At 48.6% G+C, this 16,910-nt stretch overlaps 1 pseudogene; it reads left to right on the forward strand.

Annotated features, from left to right (window-relative positions):
• The first annotated feature begins 336 nt into the window (after positions 1-336).
• Positions 337-16,675, forward strand: LOC140389063 (alanine--tRNA ligase, cytoplasmic pseudogene; annotated as a pseudogene).
• The last annotated feature ends 235 nt before the right edge of the window (positions 16,676-16,910 follow it).

The following is a 16,910-nucleotide window of genomic DNA, read 5'->3' on the forward strand; positions in this document are numbered from 1 at the left end:
CATGTCACATTACATTCATCCCCCACCATCTGGCCTGGGCTTGTGTAATTCTGCCAACTGTCCTGGCTTGAGACAATTCACAACCCTTGAACCTGGGGTTACCCTTATCTCTGGATCTGTAAAGACTTAATTACCTGCAAATGCTCGCATTCAAAGCATTGTCTTGCATCTTTGACTTTGTCTATATATATGTTTCTGGAACATACTTCTTCATTCACCTGAGGAAGGAGCAGTGCTCCGAAAGCTAGTGTTTGAAACAAACCTGTTGGACTTTAACCTGGTATTGTAAGACTTCTTACTGTGCTCACCCCAGTCCAATGCTGGCATCCCCACACCATGGCTACAAATGAAGAGTCACAGCAGTCCCGCTGGCTGGACAAGACAGAAGAGTTGCAGGACGAGGAGGATAGTGTGGTCGAGCATGTCAAAGGCTGCAGAGAGATTACGTAAGAACTGGGAATTGGTAATTCAGCCCCTCCAACCTGCTCCGCCATTCAATACAATCGAGGCTGATCTCATATCGGCCTCATTTCCAACGTCCTGCCTGCTCCCCATAATCCATTTCTCCTACACCAATTTTTGAGTCATGCATTTACCTCTTTAATCTTATTGACCCTGTGCCAATCTTCTCCCTCGGACTGATCTATTCCCTGTAAGAACACTTCACGACGCCCTATGCTACTCTTGCTCATGTATTTGCTTTGTTTGGCCCTTGTTCCGCTCTGTAACCAATCACTGTTTGTCAAAATACTTTGTTGATTACTCTTTTTGACTACTGCGTACGTTCCCTTGGCCCCAGAAACCTCTACTTTTCACTGTATTTCCGTACAGATGACAATCAGTCAATCAATTTGCTCACAGTTCAGGTAGTATTCTGGAGATTATTACCTTTGTGTTTCTCCTTTTTAATTTAGGCCCTAGTTGATTGTATTTCGTCAGGCAGAACCTCTTTCCTCGTTCTACCTATATTGTTACTACCTACATGGACCACGTGAGCTGGGTATTTCCCATCCAATTCCAGTGGCGTGATTCAACTAAATGGGAACAAAGTCCCATAGCGAGTGTGTTTGGCTACCCTTTTCCAGGTGCTCACAGCGGCGAGAAAATGCCTATGCAGTGCCACTCACATTAAATAAGGGGCCTCAGCAGGGAAATGTGGCTGAGACCACACACAGCCCCTTTCCAACATCGAGGAACTTGAGGGACTCAAGGCTGAGGGACTTGAGGTTATTTTCTTTAGAAAGAAGAAGGTTAAGAGGTGACTTAATTGAGGCATACAAGATGATCAGAGGCTTAGATAGGGTGGACGGTGAGAGCCTTTTTCCTCGGATGGTGATGTCGAGCACGAGGGGACATAGAACAAAGAACAAAGAAATGTACAGCACAGGAACAGGCCCTTCGGCCCTCCAAGCCCGTGCCGACCATGCTGCCCGACTAAACTACAATCTTCTACACTTCCTGGGTCCGTATCCTTCTATTCCCATCCTATTCATATATTTGTCAAGATGCCCCTTAAATGTCCCGATCGTCCCTGCTTCCACTACCTCCACCGGTAGCGAGTTCCAGGCACCCACTACCCTCTGCGTAAAAAACTTGCCTCGTACATCTACTCTAAACCTTGCCCCTCTCACCTTAAACCTATGCCCCCTAGTAATTGACCCCTCTACCCTGGGGAAAAGCCTCTGACTATCCACTCTGTCTATGCCCCTCATAATTTTTTATACCTCTATCAGGTCTCCCCTCAACCTCCTTCGTTCCAGTGAAAACAAACCAAGTTTATTCAATCGCTCCTCATAGCTAATGCCCTCCATACCAGGCAACATTCTGGTAAATCTCTTCTGCACCCTCTCTAAAGCCTCCACATCCTTCTGGTAGTGTGGCGACCAGAATTGAACACTATACTCCAAGTGTGGCCTAACTAAGGTTCTATACAGCTGCAACATGACTTGCCAATTCTTATACTCAATGCCCCGGCCAATGAAGGCAAGCATGCCGTATGCCTTCTTGACTATCTTCTCCACCTGTGTTGCCCCTTTCAATGACCTGTGGATCTGTACTCCTAGATATCTTTGACTTTCAATACTCTTGAGGGTTCTACCATTCACTGTATATTCCCTACCTGCATTAGACCTTCCAAAATGCATTACCTCACATTTGTCCGGATTAAACTCCATCTGCCATCTTTCCGCCCAAGTCTCCAGACAATCTAAATCCTGCTGTATCCTCAGACAGTCCTCATCGCTATCCGCAATTCCACCAACCTTTGTGTCGTCTGCAAACTTACTAATCAGACCAGTTACATTTTCCTCCAAATCATTTATATATACTACAAAGAGCAAAGGTCCCAGCACTGATCCCTGTGGAACACCACTGGTCACAGCCCTCCAATTAGAAAATCATCCCTCCATTGCTACTCACTGCCTTCTATGGCCTAGCCAGTTCTGTATCCACCTTGCCAGCTCACCCCTGATCCCGTGTGACTTCACCTTTTGTACTAGTCTACCATGAGGGACCTTGTCAAAGGCCTTACTGAAGTCCATATAGACAACATCTACTGCCCTACCTGCATCAATCATCTTAGTGACCTCCTCGAAAAACTCTATCAAGTTAGTGAGACACGACCTCCCCTTCACAAAACCGTGCTGCCTCTCACTAATACGTCCATTTGCTTCCAAATGGGAGTAGATCCTGTCTCGAAGAATTCTCTCCAGTAATTTCCCTACCACTGAAGTAAGGCTCACCGGCCTGTAGTTCCCGGGATTATCCTTGCTATCCTTCTTAAACAGAGGAACAACATTGGCTATTCTCCAGTCCTCCGGGACATCCCCTGAAGACAGCGAGGATAGCTTTAAATTGAGGGGAGATAGATATAAGACAGATGTCAGAGGTAGGTTCTTTACTCAGAGAGTAGTAAGAGCGTGGAATGCCCTGCCTGTAAGAGTAGTGGACTCACCAACATTAAGGGCATTTAAATGGTCATTGGTTAAACATATGGATGATAATGGAATAGTGTTGATGGGCTTTAGAGTGGTTTCACAGGTCGGCACAACATCGAGGGCCGAAGGGCCTGTCCTGTGCTGTAATGTTCTATGAGGAACTCCGCTCGCCAGAACTTGGTAACGAGAGACCGGGGCACCATTTTTAAATGGCGTCCCGATCTTTGAGGCCCCTGACACAGCCTTCTTCACACCCCCTAACACCCACACAGGCACCCCCAGCCCAAAAGAAATGCCACCCTGCCGGCTAGAAGTACCATTTGGGTACCTTGGCAGTGCAAGGTGGGCAGTGCCCAGGTGGCACCACCGGTGCCAGGGTACTAGCCTGCCCAAAGGGCATGCACCTGAAAGCCTCCAATCCATGAGTGCAGTTCCATCTGGTCTCATTTGTGGTGACCAGTACTAAACAGCACTCGCCTGAGGTGAAGGGGATTGATACCTTGGGAGTACCTTGGGAATCTGCACATTAAGGTAAGTCTAGCCGTTTGCTCTAATATGCAGATTTAGTAAACAGTGAATCTGCCCACAATAGGCAGGATTTACATCTCAACGTCTCATGAGATTGTGTTAGATCTTGTGAGGCGTTGTGAGCTGGGTATATCCCGGGAGCTGTGTCTCCCTGCTTTTATCGCCATGCTGCACTGTGGCGAGCTGCTTTTTGGGTGCAGCGCGGCCGTTGGATTACGGCCCAGGTTTTTCTGCAGCCTCGGTGAGATATCCTTAAAACAGAAAATGCTGGACAATCTCAGCAAATGCTGGACAATCTCAGCAGGTATGGTAGCATCTGAGGAGAGACAACTCTGCCACCAGTAGGCAACGCAGCCTTTGGGACTCTTGAACCTGGCTAAAAAGAACAGTGTCTATTCCCCTAACTATACTATGCTTGACCATGACTACATACTCTTCCCCCCTCCCGCCACCCCACCCCACCCCCACCCCAATTTGAATGACTACCTGTACCATGATGCATTGGCCAGTTTCCTCATCCTCCCTCCAGTTCACTCCCGTCCACACAGGGAGCAAGAATCTCAAACCTGTTAGACAAAGACGGGAGCTGAGGCTCCTAAAACCCGAAACATCCTGGATCCCTCTATCTGTCTAACTCATGGTCACATCCTCCTGTCCTTGGCCACTGACCAAATTCAAACTATTTAATCTTAGGGTTGTGACTGCCTCCTTAAACACAGAATCAAGGTAACTCTCCCCTCTCTGATGTGTTGCAGTGTCCGAAGCTCAGACTCCAGCTCCTTAACTCTGAGCTGAAGTTCCATGAGCAATCAAAACTTGCTGTAGATGTGTTCACTAGGAACCACAATGTGGTTCACCAGCTCCCACATACTGCAGCTACATCTGGCCCTGTACCCCTGTTTTATTTAATCAGATTTTCAATTTGAATTTAATTTTACTACTTTGGTTTTCTCTAAATTTTTTCCTACTTAGTCTTAAATCTTAACACAAGTCATAAAAAGTAGAAGAAAGGAATATTCACCGACCAACTACTTAACTGTGATATCACACAGGCCTGATCACACGGTGATAGATGGAGGGGAACCAGTAGATGTAATATACTTGGATTTGCAAAAAGTGTCTGATAAGGTATTGCACAAAAAGCTACTTAGAGCCCATGGTGTTGGGATTAGTACATTTGCATGGATAGTGCATTGGCTAACTGAAAAAAGACAGAGAGTTTGGAGAAGAGGAGTTTTATCAGGATGGCAACCTGTAACTCGTAGTGTGCCACAGGGATTAGTGCTGGGGCCACAATTATTAACAATATATAGTTATGACTTGAACAAGGGAAGCGAATGGACTATTGCCAAGTTTGCGGAAGACAGAAAAATAGGTTAGAAGGCAAATGGTGAGGATGACACAAAGAGTCTACAGAGGGATATAGACAGGTTAGGTGGGTGAGCAAAACTTGGCAGATGGATTTTAATGTAAGAAAATGTGAAATTATGCACTTTGGTAGGAAGAATAAAGGAGCTGAATATTATTTAAATGCAGAAAACTGCAGCACAGAGGGATTTGGGGGTCCTCATTCATTAATCACAAAAATCTAGCATGCAGGTTCGTCAGGTAATTAGGAAGGAAAATGGAATGTTGACCTTTATTTCAAAGGAAATGGAGTCTAAAATAGCAAAGTCCAGCTAAAACTATACAAGGCAGTAGTTAGACCACACCTGGAATACAGTGAACAGTTTTAATCTCCTTATCTAAGGAAAGGTAGACTGGCATTGGAAACAGCCCAGAGAAGGTTCACTAGGTTGATCCCAGGTATGGAGAGATTTTCTTATGAGGAGAGGTTGAGTAGATTGGACCTGTACTCATTGGAGTTTACAAAAATGAGAGGTGACCTTATTGAAACATCTCAGACTCTCAGGAGGCTTAACAGAGTAGATGCTGAGAGGATGTTTTCTCTTGTGGGTGACTCTAGGGCCTACGGGCATAATCTCAGAGTAAAGGGTCATCCATTTAAGACAGAGGTGAGGAGAAATTTCTTCTCTCAAGGGATAGTAAATTTGTGGAATTCTTCACTGCAGAGAGCTGTAGAGGCTGGGTCAGTTAAGTATTTCAAGGCTTGGACAGACAAATAATCAGGAAGGAAGTCCAGGGTTATGGGGATAAGGCAGGAAAGTGGAGTTAAGGATTATCAAATCAGCCATGATCTCATTGAATGGCTGAGCAGATGTGATGGGTCAAGATGTGGCCTAGTTATGCTCCTACGTCTTATGGTATTATGCTGCAAAACTACTGTGGCCTATCTCCCATGTCTCTAGCCTTCCCGGATCTTCATACTCACCAACAGCTCACCACTCCCAATGAACCTATGTTTCTCCTATGATGTTCAGCTCTCGGTGTTGCTGACTGTCTGTCCCGATGTTGTCCTCTCGCACTCTTGTCTAGGTGCTCTCTCCACAGATGTTTCCTGACCTGAGAATTTTCTGAATTTCTCTCACATTTCCAGCATTCACAGTATTTTACCCCATTGGATTCCAAGAGCTGGCTGTGTGCACTTTAGGGAAGTGGAGACTATGGGCTGATTTGATGCAGCTTTGAAAATAACAACAGTTTGTCTTTATTACTTCATGTGAACAAATTATTTCAATTGGAGAGGTTAGGGAGGACAAAGGTCATACTTACAAGTTGTGCAAGGGCAGAGCTACAGATACATCAATCATTAAAAGTAACAAGGCAGCTCAACGAGGACATTTTATCCCTTTTCTGGCTATAAGCTAAATGTAGAGCGAATCCTTTGGGGTTGGGGCACCGGGGCGGAGAGGAGGGCTTGGGGAGATTACCGTTCTGGTTAGCAAGAAGTAATTTTCGGTATATGGGGCCCAGATAGCAAGGGAAACCCCTGAGGTTGAAGTATACAAATCTGGTGGGGGGAGATCAAGACGGGCCTGCAAAGATCGGACGGTCTCCCATTATCCCTAACGAGCCAAGTACAGTCAGTTAAGAAAAATATCTTGCCAAGATTTTTATTTTTATTCCAGTGCCTCCCAGTATTCCTGAACTTGGTGTTTTTCAGAGAGATTGACCGGCTTGTGACTGGGTTTACTTGGTGGGTAAGGGCCCGAGGATCAGGAGGATGGCGCTTCAGGTTGAGGGACAAGCAGTGGACTTGGCCTTGCCGAACTTTCAATATTGGCTGCCTGATGCTGAAAAGGTGCTGGAGTGGTGTGGGGGCTTGGAGGAGTTGTGGGTCCGGGTGGAACCAGAGTCTGTGAGGAGGCCAAGACTGGAGGCATTGGTAATGGCTCCACTCCCGGTGGTGCAGAAGAAACACTCGACTAACCCTGGTAGTAGCCACGTTAAACATTTGAAGTCAGTTCCTTCAACATTTCAATTTGAAGGCTGCCTCAAGGCTAGCTCCCATCTGTGCAAACCAGTTATTCGGGCCTGCTAGGCTGGATGGGAGGTGAGTGGAAGGAGAAGGGGTTGGAGAAGGTGGGAGATTTATTTTTAGAAGTTCAGTTCGCTAGCCTGGGGTAGCTGAAGAAGAAATATGGGCTTACAGACACTGATGGGTTCAGATATCTCCAGGTGTGTTGCAGGGTCAAAAAGTACTTTCCAGGCTTCCCAATAAAGCGGCCTTCTACCTTGCTCGAACGGATTTTATCCTGCTCGGGTCAGAGGTCGCCAGAACATCACCCATATACCAGTGGAAAGTGGGGGAGGAAACGGGCTCGGTTGAGGGAGTGAAGGCAAAGTGAGCAGAAGAGCTGGGGCCAATTTTGGAGGAGGAGGTTTGGAGCGAGGCACTGAGGAGGGCGAACGTGACTCCGTACTGTGCGAGGCTGAGTCTCATTCAGCTAAAAGTAACATTTCGAGCACAACTCACAAAGGTTAGAATGAGCCAGTTTTTCGATGGGGTGGAGGACAGATGCAATATTGTTCAAGGTGGCCGAAACACCATATGCACATGTTCGGTCATGCTCAAAGCTGGTGGGCTTCTGGAGGTCCTCTTTTGAAACCATGTCGGCAATCCTGGGAGTTGGAGCCTTGCCCATTGGGAGCGATTTTTGAAGTTTCAGATATGCCGGAGCTCTGAAAGTGGGGGAAGGGCAGATGTTCTGGCCTTTGCCTCGCTCATGGCAAGGAGGTGGATCCTCTTAGGCTGGTGCTTGACTACACCAAGTATCTTGGCATGGCTGGGTGACCTGATGGAGTTTTCGCACCTCGAGAAGGTCAAGTTCAGTGTGAAAGTTTCAGTGGAAAGGAATTAAGCAGATGTCGACCGTTCAGAATGTATTTTAAAGAGTTGGTCACAGTTCGCTGTTGGGGGGGGGGGGGGGGGGGGGGTGTCAGGGTCGGGATGGTGGGGTAGTGTTTTAGTTTATATTGTTGTGGGGGGGGGTTATTTCTGTTATGTTATTGTAAACTTTGTATAAAAATTGTTAAAATTTAAATTAAAATATTCCCCCAAACAACAAGGACATTTTATAAAAACTGTTGTGGAATTGTTTTTCTGCCTATTACTTGCTGCTCACGCAAATAATCCTGTGTTATCACTTCACCAGATTAACACCTCATTTTTAGATATGCCTGGTGCTCCTCCTGGCATGCCCTCCTACACTCTTCATTGAAGCAGGGTTGATCCTCTGGCGTGATGGTAATGGTAATGTGGGGATTATACAGCTCATGAGGTTACACGTTCTGCACCTGCTGATGTTCCACAGTGCCTCATGGATGCCCAGTCTTGAGTTGCCATATCTGTTCAAAATCTATGCCGTTTAGCACAGTGATAGTGCTAAATGCCAGGATGGAGAGTAACCACAATGTGAAAATGGGCATTTATCTCGACAAGGACAGTGCGGTGGTCAATCATAGCAATACCATCATGGACAGATTCATCTGCAGCAGGCAGGTTGGTGAGATGAGGTCAAGTATGTTTTTCCTCTTGTTGGTAACCTCATTACCTGACGCAGTCCCAGTCTAGTAGTTATGTCCTTGGGACATGACCAGTCATGGTACAATTGAGCCACTCATGGTGATGGACATTGAAGCCCCACCCAGAGTACATTTCCTGCCCTTGCCAGCACCAGTGCTGACTTCAAATGGTGTTCACTATGGAGGAGTATTGATTCATCAGCTAAACTAAATGTGTGTTTTTTACATCATCATTGTTCTCGTTACCTGTCAAACAGATTCCACTTTTATTTTTTAAAGTATATATATTTAAAGTATCCAATTCTTGTTTTCCAAATAAGGGGCAATTTAGCGTGGCCAATCCACCTATCCTGCACATCTTTTTGGGTTGTGGGGGTGAGACCAATGCAGACACCGGGAGAATGTGCAAACTCCACATAGACAGATCCGGGAACCAAAGGACTCGGCAGGGGGGAGGCAGAAGGAAGGTGGGGAAACCACAAGAGAAGAGGAGAGGTGCTGAAGCCAAAGGAGGGGGGGGGGGGGCGGTGGGAGGGTGAAGGAGAGGGGGGGGGGGACGATAGACCAATCCAGAGGGCAACAAAATGTACATAGAGCCAGTTAAATGAAGGACAAAATAAACCTCTCTGGACAATAAAGTAAATTAGTGTGGTCAAGAAAAATGTAATGTATATACACAACAACTGTTTATAAATATGAGAAATGCCCAAAAAAAGATTTTTTAAAAAAATACAGTGATCTGAGGCTGGGATCAAACCCAGATCCTTGGCGCCATGAGGTAACAGTGCTAACTTTTAATTTCATCCCTCCTTGTTCAACTATTGGCATCCTGTTCTTGGCTCTTCATTCATGCTGCCTTATCCCGTTACCACGATCGCCTCTTCTAATCGCTCTTCTCCTACCCTACTCACGTCCTCAACAATCTGAACATCGACTTCCGGTTGCGTCTATGCCAAGGTAGGTTGCACGGTTGGCAGCTCCCGTTGATAACGGATTTTTGGGCCATTTAAGGAGCACAAGCGGCACTTTGACGACGATTCCCAGTGTGGGAAGGGAACAGTGAGGGTCCCCCAGTGCTGTATGGAGTGGACCAGGAGTGGGGCGGTCAAAAAAGTGGCTTTAGAGAAGAGGGGAGAACGGGCGCGAAAAAGCAAGATGGCGGCTGAGCAGAGATCAGGCAGCGAGGGCCCAGTGGTCATGGGAGCAGCAGGAGTTTTTAAGAAACTGCTTTGCGGATTTAAAGGTGGAGATGCTGGCCCCTGTGAAAGCGTCGATTGAAAGGTTGGTGGAGACGCAGAAGATGCAGGGGACGGCGACCAAGGAGGTGCAGCAGAAGGCCTCTGATAATGAGGATGAGATTCTGGGCCTGGCGGTTAGTGTGGAGGCGCACGAGGCGATGCACAAAAAATGGCAGGAGAAGCTGGAGGACCTGAAGAATAGGTCGAGGAGGCAGAACCTGTGGATTCTGGGTCTCCCTGAAGGCGTGGAGGGGTTGGAAGCTGGGGCATATGTAACCACGATGCTGGGTACGCTGATGGGCGTGGGGGCTTTCTCGCGGCCCCTGGAGCTGGATGGGGCGCACAGAGCCCTGGCAAGGAGGCCGAGGGCGAATGAGCTGACGAGAGCTATGGTGGTAAGGTTCCACCGCTTCACCGACAAGGAGTGTGTCCTGTGATGGGCGAAGAAGGAGCGGAGCAGCAGGTGGGAGAACACTGAGATTGGTATTTATCAGGACTGGAGTGCAGATCTGGCCAAGAAGTGTGCGGGATACAACCGGGCCAAGGCGGTGCTCCACGGAAAGGGGGTGAAGTTCGGGCTGTTACAACCGGCGAGGCTGTGGGTTATATATCAGGACCGGCACCACTATTTCGACACGCCGCATTTGAGGCGGCGGGTATTGTGGCGGATAAATGGGATCGATATGTTATGGTGAGTGGCAGGTTGCAGGGGGCCCGGGTGGTGCTAGTGAATGTGTATGCTCCGAACTGGGATGATGCAGGGTTCATGAAGCGGATGTTGAGTGGGATTCCGGATTTGGAGTCCTGCAGTTTGGTAAAGGGAGGGGACTTTAACACGGTCCTGGACCCGGCAGTGGATTGGTCTAGGTCGAGATCGGGTAAGAGGCCGGCAGCGGCCAAGGTCCTGAGGGGGTTCATGGACCAGATGGGGGGAGTGGATCCGTGGAGATTTGCCAGGCCAAAGGCGAAGGAGTTTTCCTTCTTCTCCCATGTGCACAAGGCGTACTCGCGTATTGATTTTTTCGTGGTAAGTAGGACGCTAATCCCGAGAGTGGAGGGGGTGGAGTATTCGGCCATTGCGATCTCGGACCATGCCTTGCACTGGGTGGAGTTGGGGCTGGGGGAGGAGAGAGGCCAACGCCCTCTGTGGAGAAAGGGCGTGGGACTACTGGCGGACGAGGAGGTCTGTGGGCAGGTTTGGAGGTGTATCCAAAGCTATGTGGAGACCAATTATATTGGGGAGGTTTCGGTGAGTGGTCTGGGTGGTGCTGAAGGCAGTTGTCAGAGGGGAGCTAATTTCAGTCAGGGCCCTCAGAGAGAGGGAGAGATTGGTGGGGGAGATACTTAGGGTGGACAGGAGGTATGCGGAATCCCCCGAGGAGGGGTTGTTGAAGGAGTGCCGGAGCCTGCAGGTGGCATTTGACTTGCTTACCACGGGGAAGGCTGAGGCTCAGTTGAGGAAGTTACAGGGAGCAGTGTACGAGTATGGGGAGAGCATCAGCTGTGGAAGAGAGGCGGCCAGGGAGATTGGGGGAATTAGAGATAGTGGGGTAACACGGTATTGAGCTCGGCAAGGACTAACGAGGTCTTCAAGGGCTTTTATTGCAAATTGCACGAGTCAGAACACCCGGAGGGGGGAGAGGGGATGAAGCAATTCCTGGACCAACTGAGGTATCCACAGGTGGAGGAGGGGCGAGTAGACAGATTGGAGTCCCCAATTGAGATGGAGGAACTGGTTAAGGGGTTGGGGGGTATGCAAGCGGGCAAGGCCCTGGGACCGGATGGGTATCCTGTCGAGTTTTATAGGAAATTCCCGAAGCTGCTGGGTCCGCAGTTGTTGAGGACTTTCAATGAGGCTAAGGAAAAGGGAACCCTTCCCCCGACGATGTCGCAGGCTTTGATCTTGCTTATCCTGAAGCGAAATAAGGACACGTTGCAATGTGGCTCCTATAGTCCGATTTCGCTCCTTAATGTGGATGCCAAGCTGTTGGCCAAGATTTTGGCCACTAGGATTGAGGATTGTGTCCCGGGAGTGATCAATGAGGATCAGACAGGGTTTGTGAAAGGCAGGCAGTTAAATACGACTGTGCGGAGGCTCCTGAATGTGATCATGATGCCCTCGGAAGGGGGGGAATGCAGAAGTGGTAGCGGCAATGGACACGGAGAAAGCCTTTGATCGGGTGGAGTGGGAGTACCTGTGGGAAGTGTTAGGCAGATTTGGGTTTGGAGAGGAATTTATAGGGTGGGTCAAATTGTTGTATCAGGCCCCGTTAGCGAGTGTGTCGATGAACCGGCTGCAGTCGGGGTACTTTAGATTACATCGAGGGACGAGGCAGGGGTGCCCCCTGTCCCTCCTGCTGTTTGCCCTGGCGATCGAGCCGCTGGCCATGGCGTTGAGGGAGTCCAGAAACTGGAGGGGGTTGATTCGGGGTGGGGAGGAGTATCGTGTCTCACTGTATGCGGATGACCTGCTCCTGTACATTGCGGATCCGGTGGACGGGATGGGGGAGGTCATGCAGATTCTTAGAGAATTTGGAGACTTCGGGGTAGAAGCTGAATGTTGGGAAAAGCGAGCTTTTTGTGATACATGCGAGGGGCCAGGAAAAGGGACTGGGAGAACTACCGCTTAAGATGGTGGGGAGGAGCTTTCGCTACTTGGGCATCCAGGTGGTTAAGAGCTGGGGTGTCCTGCACAAGCTCAATTTAGCGCGGCTGGTGGATCAGCTGGAGGAGGACTTTAAGAGGTGGGACATGCTGCCGGTTTCCCTGGCGGGCAGGGTGCAGACCATAAAGATGACGGTCCTCCCCAGGTCCTTGTTCGTCTTTCAGTGCCGGCCCATTCTCATCCCCAAGTCCTTTTTCAAGCGGGTAAATAGGATTATTACGGGATTTGTGTGGGCAAATAGGACCCCGTGTGTTAAGAGACTGTTCTTGGAGTGCAGTTGAGGGGGTGGGGGGTCGGCGCTGCTGAACTTTTGCAGCTCTTACTGGGCAGAGAATATATCCATGATTCGGAAATGGGTAATGGAGGGAGAGGGGGCGGCGTGGAAACGGCTGGAAGCGGCGTCTTGTAAAGATACTAGCTTGGGGGCACTGATAACGGCACGTTGCTGCTTCCGCTGACGCGGTATACCACGAGCCTGGTGGTGGCGGCGACATTGAGGATCTGGGGGCAGTGGAGACGGCACAGGGGGGAGGCAAGGGCTTCAGTCTGGACCCCGATACGGAACAATCACAGGTTTGTCCCGGGTAGAATAGACGGGGGGTTCCTAAGTTGGCACAGGGCGGGTATCAAAAGGATGGGGGACTTGTCCATTGATGGGACATTTGCTAGTCTGAGGGCACTGGAGGAGAAATTTGGGCTACCCCCGGGAATACCTTTAGGTACATGCAGGTTCGGGCGTTCGTGAAAAAGCAGGTGGGGGAATTCCCGCTGCTGCCTGCCCGGAGGATTAAGGACAGGGTTTTCTCGGGCTTGTGGGTAGGGGATGGCAAGATATCGGATATATATCAGGAGCTGCAGGAGGCGGAGGAGGCCTCGGTGGAGGAGCTGAAGGGCAAGTGAGAAGAGGAGCTGGGTGAGGAGCTGGATGAGGGCCTGTGGGCTGACGCCCTGAGCATGGTCAATTCCTCCTCATCTTGCGCCAGGCTTAGCCTGATTCAGTTTAAGGTCGTGCACCGGGCACATATGACAGTGGCAAGAATGAGGAAGTTCTTTGGGGTGGAGGACAGGTGTGTGAGATGCTTAGGGAGCCCAGCAAATCATGTCCATATGTTCTGGGCATGCCCGGCACTTACAGGATTTTGGAAAGGCTTCGCAAAGGCTATGTCCAATGTCTTGTATACTCGGGTAAAACCGAGCTGGGGGATAGCGATATTTGGGGTATCAGATGATCTGGGGGTGCAGGAGTCGAAAGAGGCCGGAGTTCTGGCCTTTGCCTCCTTGGCAGCCCGGAGAAGGCTCTTGTTAATGTGGATGGACGCGAAGCCCCCAAGCGTAGAGGCTTGGGTCAGTGACATGGCGGGGTTTCTCAGGTTGGAGATGATGAAGTTTCCCTTGCAGGGGTTCTCCAGGCGGTGGCAACCGTTCCTTGACTTTTGCGCGGAACGTTAGGTGGAGGTCAGCAGCAGCAGCAAACCCGAGGGGGGGGGGGGGGCAGGGGGGGGAGAGGGGAGGTGGAGGGGTGGTTTGGGCGGTGGTTGGATTTAGTTTGTAAAGAGCAGATACCCCACTTTGTTTTGTTAAATGGTTAAGTTGTTTTCTGTTTTATTGCTATGTTTTCTTTTCGTTGTTTTTTTTTGTAGTGGTTTGTAAAAATTATTGAAAAACTTTGAATAAAAACAAATTTAAAAAAAATAATCTGCACATCAGATACATATTCCTTTCCTCAATGTTCGCATATCCCACTTGGTTGTTCCTCTCGTCCTTAACTATTATAACCCACCCATTTAAGTAATAGGCACTCCCCTTGAGCCCCTCTAGCGTCTGAGGTCCTTTTCCATCTTCCCATCCCAGGGTGACTATCTGTGGGGAGCTTGCACTTTCTCCCCAAGCCTGCATGGTTCTTCTCCCACAGGGCACGTGTGTTGGCCACGATCAATTGCCCCATTAATATCCAAGGATGTGTAGGCTAGGTGGGTATATGGGGATAGAATGGGCGAGTGGGCCTGTGTAGGGTGCTCTTTCAGATGGTCGGGCACTCTTTCAGAGGGTTGGTGCAGACCCAATAGGAGAATGGCCTCCCTCTGCACTGTTGTGGTCTATTCCTAACCTGTCCTGACTACCAAGCCTTTTGCTTGGCCTCAGGTGGCTCTGGATTGTATTCTTTCTCCTTCATTTTCTTCAGTTCTTTTGTGTTCTACCACTATGGTCTGTATCATCCGCCTTCGGCTCACTATGTGGGATCCGCCATCTCTTGCCTATTCCCCTCTTGGCTGACATCCCTCCGTTGCGTGGCCCTTCACAACTTTTCTTATGCGCAATGTTTTATTTGCTCTGCTGCTAGTTTGGCGTGATACAAAAATCAGCCTTTGTTCCCCAACTGTTTCCCTTTTTTTTTTGCGCGACTCATTACTCGGCTTTGCATGCGTCTGCAGCTTCCTACTTTTTAAACAGTTTGTTCAAATCGCTCAACTTATGGATCCAGCTGCCTGACACATGCTACCTCTATCCTTTACCTGTTAGGTGGTAAATAATAACATACTCACGCAGGTGATGCATCATGTTACCGGATTTCGGTAAATGACCCTGCTCGCAGCGCCATATCGTAGGAGCGTTTTCAGAGGCTACGTATTCAGCTGACTTTGACATGGGGGATCCCTCTCCTAATTACGTCTCTGCAAACACAGACTCGCAACGACAGCAACTCTGGTAAAGACATTCTTTCTTTGCCAATGTATGATGGGAGAGCAATCTGGGGCAGATTGACTCTACCTTACATTGCTTTAGGTTCCATAATTATACAACTTCCAAACATCAGTAGCCCTGCCTCAACTGGACTTGATCCAATTATTGTGGCCACAGATTACATACATTGACCAATAAAACTGCTTTTGGCAACCTGGGGTGTGTGACCAGCTCATGCCCTGTGGGGCCTGACTCAAAGTCTTCTGATGTTTCCCAGACCCTTCTTATCCACTGTCCTTGATGCTTTGTGTAAGCTGTCCTCTTTATCTTACTTCTGACTCTGAATGGTACCATTGCACCATTGTCTAATTAGTCAAGACTGGAGCTGGGGATAAGGAATATTTCTGCTGAGCTGAGTAGCCAATATTTTGTGTGTACCTGTTCTTCCCAGGAATGTGGTTAAGTCTGGTTGATTTACGTCCTAACATGCTTTGTGTGCAATTCACTATTCCCAATGCCTATACCTAGAAGTGTGGTATCTGCTGTTCAGGTTTATGTTTTTTCACTACTGATCCCGTCGGCCTTGTTCATTTAAGTCTGAAGTATAGAAGCGCATGTTAAGTTTGTGTTTAAACATTTATCAATCTAAGAACACTGCTACTAATAATAATAGCTTATTGTCACAAGTAGGCTTCAATGAAGTTACTGTGAAAAGCCCCTAGTCACCACATTCCAGCACCTGTTCGGGGAGGCTGGTATGGGAATTGAACCCACACTGCTGGCATTGTTCTGCATTGCAAGCCAGCTGTTTACCCCACTGTGCTAAACCAGACCCTTACTGTGTCTTACTTTCATCTAACGGTCTGTCCTCTAAGGCCCCTTTCTGTACCCTAACCAGATGTGAGTTGGGTCTGTGGGGATCCGAGTGGAGGTTTTGTTGGCTAACCCGTCTGGACCAGCGGGTTCTGTCACTTCAGTGGAATTCTGAGGTGGAATGCAGTTGCAGAACTCTTGCCATGCTAGATCCTTTCTGATCGAATCAGAAGAAGTTATCGGCAAGGGCATTAGGAGAATATTGGCAGTCACAGGATCCGGGGCTCAGAAGACACTAAGAAAGGCAGATTCTGGTGAAATCTCTTGTTGCTCTGGTATCAAAGGTCCAAGTCCATACGTAACCAAATAAAGAGATCCAGAAAGAGATTGCAGATCTCACAGAAATGATTAGTGCTGCAGTCATTCCTCAGTGGCAGAAGGATGAGCTGAGGGATAATCATTAAAGAAGGTTATGGATGATCTGGACAGAGCCAGTGAAGCTGACTTGCTGGAGAAGATACAGGAGAAGACCAAGCAATTCTAGATGCTAATCCAAACCAACTAATGGTGTCATGGAAATGGTGGTAGGGGCACCAGCCAAGGCACTGAATGAAGCTCTCAAGCTGTTGAAGACACACTCCCCTCAGACAGCAGCTATTCTGTTTGATGTGGAAAGCGATGCAGGAACGATCACATGCTTGTGCCAGGTGCCCCAGAAAGTGGTAAGCAGGGGACTGAAAGCCAGTGATTGGGTCAACCACCTCTTGAATCTGCTAATTGACAAAGGAGGCAAGGGAATGTCTGCCCAAGCCACAAGGGAAAACATCCACAGCCTCAACAAAGCACTGAAACTGCCAATAGACTTTGCTGAGATTAAAATAAAATGAGACCTCAAGAACAAAATTTAAAAGTTGCAATTAAATATCACTTGAAAAGGGGCGACATGATGGCACAGTGGTTAGTGACATGATATGTAAACATGCAACCAATGAACACTCAGAATAGGACACAACCAATGGGCAGTCAGGAAACTCAGAAGTGGCATCACCACTAGGGGGCATGACATAAACACCATAAAAGGGATGAGGCATTCACATCATGCCTCTTTCCACAGACAGACAT

The sequence above is a fragment of the Scyliorhinus torazame genome, chromosome 14 (assembly GCF_047496885.1).
Source record: "Scyliorhinus torazame isolate Kashiwa2021f chromosome 14, sScyTor2.1, whole genome shotgun sequence".
In the NCBI taxonomy this organism is placed as follows: Eukaryota; Metazoa; Chordata; class Chondrichthyes; order Carcharhiniformes; family Scyliorhinidae; genus Scyliorhinus; species Scyliorhinus torazame.